The sequence below is a fragment of the Physeter macrocephalus genome, chromosome 9 (genome assembly GCF_002837175.3).
Source record: "Physeter macrocephalus isolate SW-GA chromosome 9, ASM283717v5, whole genome shotgun sequence".
Taxonomy (NCBI): domain Eukaryota; kingdom Metazoa; phylum Chordata; class Mammalia; order Artiodactyla; family Physeteridae; genus Physeter; species Physeter macrocephalus.
The window spans coordinates 65,684,299-65,692,167 of record NC_041222.1 but is presented as its reverse complement, the minus strand read 5'-3'; positions in this window follow the sequence as shown (position 1 = coordinate 65,692,167).

The window sequence follows — 7,869 nt, the reverse complement described above, 5'->3', positions numbered from 1 at the left end:
GTATTTGTTTTTCTCTTTCTGACTTACTTCACTCTGTATGACAGTCTCTAGATCCATGCACCTCACTACAAATAACTCAATTTTGTTTCTTTTTATGGCTGAGTAATATTCCATTGTATATATGTGCCACATCTTCTTTATCCATTCATCTGTCAATGGACATTTAGGTTGTTTCCATGTCCTGGCTACTGTAAATAGGGCTGCAATGAATATTGTGGTACATGACTCTTTTTGAATTATGGTTTCCTCAGGGTATATGCCCAGTAGTGGGATTGCTGGGTCATATGGTAGTTCTATTTTTAGTTTTTTAAGGAACCTCCATACTGTTCTCCATAGTGGCTATATCAATTTACATGCCACCAACAGTGAAAGAGGGTTCCCTTTTCTCCACACCCTCTCCAGCATTTATTGTTTGTAGATTTTTGATGACTGGCCATCTTTTCTCCACACCCTCTCCAGCATTTATTGTTTGTAGATTTTTGATGACTGGCCATTCTGACTGGTGTGAGGTGATACCTCATTGTAGGTTCAATTTGCATTTCTCTAATGATTAGTGATGTTGAGCATACTTTCATGTGTTTGTTGGCAATCTGTATATCTTCTTTGGAGAAATGTTCATTTAGGTCTTCTGCCCATTTTTGGATTGGGTTTTTTTTTGATATTAAGCTGCATCTTTATTTTGTATATTTTGGAGATTAATCCCTTGTCAGTTGCTTCATTTGCAAATATTTTATATTAAGCTGCATGAGCTGCTTCTATATTTTGGAGATTATTCCTTTGTCAGTTGCTTTGTTTGCAAATATTTTCTCCCATTCTGAGGGTTGACTTTTCGCCTTGTTTATGGTCTCCTTTGCTGTGCAAAAGCTTTTAAGTTTCATGAGGTCCCATTTTTTAATTTTTGTTTTTATTTCCACTTGGACCTAATTTTTAAAAATAAAATCTATATGACAAAAAAAACCCTCACACAAATAGTTATAAAGATAAAAAAATGAGAATGTTTTTGTAATTAATATTACAATGGATTGACTAATATTTCTCTAATATTTATCTAACATACAAATATTCTAACATTTCTCTAATATACAATATTCTTGTCAAAATATTCTTGTCAGTATTTTGCCTTTTAACAAGAATAATTTAAAAAACAATATAAAACATAAGCAAAGAATATGAACATACATTTCACAGAGCTGTAAATACAAATGGTTCTTAAAAATGTGAAAAGATGCTGACCAAGGAAAAGCAATTAGAATTGTTGAACTTACCTTCAGGACTTTTCATTATTCACAAATAATTAAAAGATAGGTATTTAGAAATAACAATGTCAGCTATAATATTTGCAATTTGATAATGTTTGTTTAGTCTTCAGGTGACTTTCCATCACTATTTACCACACCAAGTGAATTTGTTAGACCACTTGTACTGAATATAACTGAAAAGGAAAAAATAGAAAATTTTGCCAGAATTGGGGAAAAGAAACAATTTGGCTAGGTTTTGTTTTTGTTTGTGCTTTTTTTAAGTTGAGTTCTGGGGGGAAGGGTATTGTCAACTTTTTAGAAATACATTATTAACAAATTCTGAAAAGTACAGAAAGCATAATAATAATAATCACCCATAATCATACCTGAAAAGGGATACACTGAGCATTTTAATGTAATTTCCCTCTCCATTTCCTCTATAAATATACATTCCTTTACGACACACACACGTACACCCAATACATACAGTATATACTGTGTATACAGAATATATTATACAATGTAAAATAGCAGAATTCTGTAATCTGTATTTTTCACTGAACATACCATAAGCTGGGGAAAGAGCTTTAAACAGCTTTGAAAAAAATAGAAGAGTATTTTAGTACATGAGATAGCAGTTCCAAGACCTCATATAAGAATGGGAGGTTGGGGGAAGAGGGTTGAATTTGACTTTCTTCATAGCAATGTGTATGTGTCTGTTACAGAAACCTGTATTTTCTATCCTCTTGTTTCCTTTCCATAGAGAAAGGCTTCCCCCCAAAATACCACTTCTCATTTCTTTCCCATGTGAGGCAGAGTGACTTATCTGATTAGTGAGTTTGAAAACAGAATTGTCCACGGGCAGCTCTGCTCTTTCAGCGTTCTCTCTGCCTCCACGCAGGAAGCATTCATTCTCTTTGCATTCTGCCTTGCAAAATTACTGTCCCAGTGGTAAGACTTGTGCCTGCCTGAGTGGGTAAATTTAATTCTAGAGTAAAGTGTTGGGAAGCACATCAAAACTATAATCTCCAATACAGCCTTAATCTGCAATTAAGTTGCTACTTTATCTTGAGATGTTTGCCTCTTCTCGTTTGACTTGAACTTGCAAGGTGAAGAAAGGTAATATGTGTAAAACCCCAACCTTGCTTATAACTATGTGTCCAATTCACAAAGCATTTTCATGTCCATTATCTTATTTGATTTTCACAGTAACTCTTAGATGTAGGAAAGAGGACGTTAACATTTGTTGAGTGCATGCCTACTGTTTGTCAGAAGATTTACTTTTTTAAAATTTTAATGAATCTTCACAACTTCGAAAAATAGAATTTGCCCTTATTTTAAAGATCAGAAAATGGAGTTTCATAGAGGTGAAATGATTTGCCTTAAGATAGATAACTGGTTAAGAGGCAAGACTAGAAGTTCAAACAGACTGTAAACACCAGGATTATGTCCCTCATTCACTTTTATATTTCCAGGTCCTGGTCTCATCCTTGGCACAGAGAAGGCATTCAATCAATATGGTTCAATAAATGACTCTAAATAAATGCTCTTTCCACTGCATCATGGAGGGAGAAGAGAGACATTTTAAACTACCAAACTCAGGGAAGCTTCAAGCTACAATCCTATTTCCATGGGAGTTGGAAGGGGAGGGGATGGGGGGAACTAAGGCTTGTTTTTTGAGATGTTTATGTGGTTGTATGTGATATAGCAGAAAACAGAACGGACTATGAAATTCTAGATCTAGTATGTCATAGGGGTCTTGTCACTGCTAAAGCAGTGAGATCTTTGACACAGTCATTTGCTTGCTCTCATCCACAATTCTCTTAACTGAAAAATAGAATTGTTAAACAAATTATCTTGGAAGTTGTTTTAACCCTGACAGTCTACCAATATGTGATGCCCAAAGCTCATCCTTAAAAAGAACAAATGCTGCTTCTTTCTAAACAACAAATACTGTGCATTTATTGTATATTTATATAGAGAAATTGTAATTTAACACATGTATAAAGGCACCTATAGTTTTGAATATAACATAATTCTCACATGTCCACAAGTCTACAAGCCCAGAAATTCCTGAGGATAGAAAGACAGAGATGTTAGTCCATAACATCACAACATTCTAAACAGGAAGTTATATCACAAATTCTGTTGGAAAATGTATTGTTCCAAAAATCATGATTTAGAACTTGCCTTTAATACTGAGCAGAACTAAGGCCAAATAGGAAAACGGTTTTGCCTAAGGAAAGGAAAAGAGTTAGATCTACCTCCTATCCAGGCTTCTCCCTCCTTTGTGCCTCTTATACACACACACACACACACACACACACACACACACACACACACACACACACCATAAATGATATTTTGCCATGAACACACACCACACAGATATCTTATTTTAAAAGACGGAAAAAGGAAATTAAAAGAAGCAGTCCTTTTCTTTTTCACATCTGACAATGCCCCCAGCGACAGGTGACAATGAAGGAAATCTGCAGTGATATGCATCCTGCTATATCTTTGCTGACCTGAGTCTTTCACAGTCAAAGAGAAAGCAGCTAACATCCTCCATTAGCAGAAGAAAAGGTTTAAAAATTGCTCAAGTTTACCAGTGTCATTATTATGCTATCTGATTTTTTTAGATGCAGGTGTAAGATTCAAAGTGACAGCAGAATGTACATGTCAAAAAATATTCTATTTAATGGCCTAACTTTTGGGAAAATAAATGAGCCTGAAAATTAATTTAATCTATTTACAAGTTTAAACCATAATGTTCTAGGGAAAAAAAACACAAAACGCATTAAGATCATTATTGCCTGCATCCAGAGGCATACAATTAATTGCCTATTGGATACCAATTCTAGCCAAATCATTCCTACAAAGAAGCAACAAAGGCGTGTTTCTTGCTAGATAAGAACCAAGTATTGTCTTACTAATTTTCAAAAGGAAAAGGGGATGGGGGAAGGTGCAATGAATTACTGTCAGATAAAGGTGCTATATATATCTTAGAATTATTAAGGAAGTATTTTTTTAATTAGGTGGCGGTAGTCTCTGTAATATTGATACATAAATGATTATTATTTAGCCCAGCAGAATTTTGTAGTCCTTACTCTAGATTTTGCCTCCCTATTGAAAAATTTAACCCTGACACCAGTTATCTAGCATTAATATCAATAAAAGTCTCTTCCTCTGCTTTAGCAGCTTCATAGTAATAATGTAGCCAGGATTTAAAAATAGTCCCTTACAAATATACCCTTTAACCTTCAAAGCACTTATACATCCATTACCAAGAATTATAGAATACATGAACAAGAGGGATATCAGGTATAATTTTCTAAAATACCCTTATTTGACATGCCATTTAAGTCAGTAAATACCATTTGTGTACTTTCGAAGTAGGCACTATGCTGCCTGCGGAAAGGGAAGAAAACAAAATATATGCAGATGTTGTCGTGGGGTTTTTCTGCTTGTCCAAGTTTATCTAATTTATAAGAGCCTGATCCAAGACTGTGACCAAAATCCCTTACTCCTAAGCTCTCTTCAGTATCCAGCGTGCCATTCTGTTCTTTCTTGGTCCTCTAAATCACATAGCTACTATTATTCTCATTTTTCAAATAAAGCAATGAAACAAAAATTTATATTATAAGCTCAAAGTCATGTACCTAAGCTGCTTCAAAGCCAGGCTTTGTCCCATGTTTCCAGACACCTGGTCCAGTGTGCTTACTACTATAACCAGAAGTGGCAAGTAATGCTCTATGAATAGATTAACTCATAAATTTGGTAGTGGCTGCATGAACTGCATGGTTAAAGAGATGATTGTTGGCTATATCCAAGTTTAGAGGGAAGGAGAGTTCCTTAACTGATTAGCGATGTCTGCCGTAGACACAAGAATGGGGATGATGGCAAGTGTGTTCAATATTTTCCATCTGCACACACAATTTTTTTACCTCAATAAGTCATTTATATTGTCAAACAAATACACTATTATGATATAATTTTAAAATTATATAATATATACTATTTCCTATCTTTATATCTATCCAATAAGCACAAAAGCTAATATGTGGTGCTAGATATTGGTAATATAAAAATGGGTAAGATTTGGTCTCTGTCCAAAAACAGCCTTACTCTAGCAGGAAATAGAAAGCTAAACAGCTAACACAATAAGATAAGCATTGTACTTATAAACAAAGCTCTAATATTCCTATGTAGCATTTTTAATTTTATAACATGGGAAAAACAAGGCTTGGTATCTTCATATACCAACTACCAAGTGAATGTTACAATATAACCTGTAAGTATCATTATAAACATGCCTGTGATAAATCTAACTCTTTCATAAGTTTGTTGTGCAAATTAAATGGTATAATGAATTTTAAGTGTTTAATAGAGTATCTGAAACATAAAGAATACTCTAATACCAGCTACTATAAATTAGCCAACTGCCCCTTCCTGAATTTCTACCACACGTTCCACAGACAAATATAAAAATTCACAAGACTGAAAATTAAACTAAGAATCAAACTATTGTCAAACTCTGGAATAAATTTACACTAAATACAAAGGCTATGAAACTGGATTTTTAAGTATCAATGGACTTTGCTTCTGAGTGGATATAGTACGTTGTAGCTGGCAATAAGGAGAAAAAAAAATGGATAAACAGGAACAATTTTTTCATAGGCATACTGGAGAATTTTGAAAACAAAGAAGACTAGATGAATTAAAATTCTAGGGGAAGAAAGGTCCTTCCTAAGTATTATGGGTTAAATTTTGTCTCTCAAAAATATATGTTGGGGCTTCCCTGGTGGCGCAGTGGTTGAGAGTCCACCTGCCGATGCAGGGGACACGGGTTCGTGCCCAGGTCCAGGAAGATCCCACATGCCGCGGAGTGGCTGGGCCCGTGAGCCATGGCCGCTGAGCCTGAGCATCCGGAGCCTGTGCTCCGCAATGGGAGAGGCCACGACAGTGAGAGGCCCGCGTACCGCAAAAAAAAAATATATATATATATATATTTATATATATATATTATATATATAAATATATATATATTTATGTTGAAGTCCTAATAACCACCAGTACCTATAAATGTGACCTTATTTGGAAATAAGGACTTCGCAGATGTAATCAAGTTAAGATGAGGGCATTAGGGTGGGCCCTAGCTTCCAGAGCCATGAGAAAATAAATTTGTACTGTTTAAGCCACCTGGAAACAAATACACTATTTGAGGAAACATTTCTGACCATTTTCTTCCCTGAGTGCACTTCCTGATTCTGACCATGGCTGAAGATGAACCTTTTCCCAAGTAGAACTCAACAGCAGAGCTTTTGGCAATCCTATGGAGTTGGCATGGCAGATTAGAAATTGGTGAAGCACAAAACTTAAAGCCCAATTTTCCCCATGAGACGTTTGCTGAGCCTTAAAGCAGAATGGGAAGCTGGGAGACTACATCAAGAGGCTTTTAAAGGCACACAGGGTTCCCTAAAAGTCTTATGAAAAGGTACATAAACATAACCAATAATCAAGAGGGAAAAAAAAAACAGAAGTAGATCTACAGATTATCCCCATATGGGGAAAATAAAGAAGGACTCCAAAATACTATGATTAATAAACCCTTACTAGGACTGCTCAGGAAGAGAGAGAGAAAGAGATCTCATATTATCAAAATCAGGATACAAAAGCAACATTACTAAAAATTATTAATATAATAAAAAATGGGGAGCAGTATACAATAAGCAATTTTACACCAATAAATTTGAAATTTAGATGAAATGGAAACACTCCTTGAAAACCATAAAATAGCAAAGCTGAAATAAGAAAATCATCTGAATAGTAGTCATTTATCAATTAAAGAAATTTAATTTGTAATTAAAACCTTTCTCACAGACAACCATTACTACTTATATTTTAATTAACCAATAAAATAACAAAATATATGAAACAACAGTTTTCAAGAACTTAACATCAGGCTGAAGGACAGTGATTACTGGGAAATACAAAAGAAACAGGATGCGCTCTATTATTACCCCAGTTTACTGCCTTTAAAGAGTTTCTAGGCATGGACACACCAAGGGGATGCCCAGACAGAGACCAGTGGGGTCCCTGAGTTAGAGACAGTGCTGAAAGTCCAGAGACACCAGGAGCAAGAGTTTGCTGGAAAGAGTACCAGAGAGGAGGGAGAAATAAAAGGAAATAATTTAAGAGGACTGTAGAGTCCCCTTCAAGTATTCAGCTGAGTCTGATCAGCACAAGCATTGTGAGGAAACTACCTGAGGCCAAGGAAAGAAAGCTGAAAGCGTTAGAGATAATAACGTCTGATGCCTACACAGGTCCAGGAATAGCGCCTCTTCCCCCCAACAAATTTATCTCAGTAGTGGGGAAAATTTAACCCTAGATTGAGCCCACTGGAGGTGGGCTCCAGTCCCACCTAGTAAGTCTTAAAAGCAACACCTGAAAGGATCAAACTGTTTTCAAGTAATTTAATTGCATCTCAGACAAAAAGCCAAGAATATTTATAAGAAGAAAAATATCAAGAAATGAAAAGGTAAAGTTCACAAATATCCAAAGCTTATCAGTTATACAAAGAAGTTCGATAATATGACCCATGAGTAAAACAATCCATTGAAACAAAAAACAA